Source organism: Otolemur garnettii, unplaced genomic scaffold (assembly GCF_000181295.1).
Source record: "Otolemur garnettii isolate 467f Iridium unplaced genomic scaffold, OtoGar3 scaffold00153, whole genome shotgun sequence".
Taxonomy (NCBI): domain Eukaryota; kingdom Metazoa; phylum Chordata; class Mammalia; order Primates; family Galagidae; genus Otolemur; species Otolemur garnettii.
The window spans coordinates 950712-952328 of record NW_003852548.1 but is presented as its reverse complement, the minus strand read 5'-3'; positions in this window follow the sequence as shown (position 1 = coordinate 952328).

Here is a 1617-nt window from a genome sequence, read left to right as displayed (position 1 = left end):
CACCCTCGGTAGAGTGCCATGGCATCACAGGTCACAGCAACCTCAAACTCTTGGGCTAAAGCAATCCTCTTGCCTCAGCCTCCCAAGTAGCTGGGACTATAGGTGCCCACCACAACGTCCAGCTACTTTTTTGTTGTTGTTGTAGTTGTCATTGTTGTTTAGCAGGCCTGGGCTGGATTCGAACCCACCAGCCCCGTTGTATGTGGCCAGTGAGCTATGGGCACTGAGCCAAGGTTATTTTACTTTTAATTGTTAAACTTAATGATAGGGTCTCTTCCGTGTACATTTATTTCTAACATAAGGCTTTTTACTTTTTGCCTATTGAGAGCCAGAAGTGTTGGTTATATTTAGTATCAATGGATTATAGTTTCTCCAGTTACAACTAGGGGAAGGAGGCTTACCATGAAATGAGTAACAATTTCTAGGGGTACAAGGTGAAGGAGTTTCTCCTTTTATTAAATGTACTTGATTACTGGCATTGGTATTAATTCATGTGGCCCAAATTATACAAGGCCAGAACATACATCCTGCACAGGTGCCTAATCTGTGGCATAGATATTTATCTCTTTTAGTACATTGTCTTTCCCAAGATGGAGTCATTTATGCTCCCTCAAACATTATGTTATTAAAAACTTGGCATGCATCAAAGGTTAGTAATACTTGCTTAGGTATTTCTTCTGTTACAGCTCTGGTTATTGTCTTTTTAGGGATGCCAATATACCACATAGAAAATTCAGTCTGCTCTGGGGGTTCAGCAGGACTGTAGCAAACAGCTGGGCACACATACCTGATATTGGGTGTTATTATATATGCAAGTTCCTTCAGGCTTTCCTGTATATTCATAATAAGAGTAAACCAATAACACAGTTTTGACACTTTGTCTAGTCTGGGTTACTTCTTGGATACATTTTTCACAACCTTCACCATGTCTTACACCTAAGATTAAAGAAGAAAGGAGAAAAAGTCCAAAGCAAAGAATCAGTCCCATGCTGCTGCTGCTCACCCCCAAGCTTTTGCTGTGGGTAGACCAGTCAGCTTCTGGTGTGTGACTAGGGCAGGTCTGTAGTCTGTTTTCTCAGGGTAAGGCAGTGGGGATGCTCTGGGTGTCACTGGACCATCCACTCCTCATCACTGGCTGGTTTCACATGCAAGTGATGTATCCAGGCAGGAAAGCCATCTACCTTCATTGCTGTTGGTGTGGACAGGATCACTAAGTAGGGGCCTTTCTACTGTGGTTTCAGTGGGCTCAGGCTCCAGTCTTTAATCCACACCTGGTTACCTGGAGAATAGAGATGGACTGGGGGAGAGAAACTAATAAGATATTTATTACTCACCCATTCTGAAATATTTTTTCTTCTTTTTCCCAGTGATATTAGTTGGTTAGTAAGTTCTGATTCTCCCCGTTCTCTCGGGGTCCTTGTTAACTTCTTAAAATGGGAGGAGGCCTGTGATATAGTATTTTATAGGGTGAGTACCCTGTTCTTTTAATAGGTGTATATCTGATTTCAAACAATGCTAACGGTAAAGCATGGATACACTGAAGTTTTCAACTTTCCCTGAAACTTTGTGGCCTGTACTTTCTTTTTTTTTTTTTTTTGAGACAGAGCCTCAAGCTGT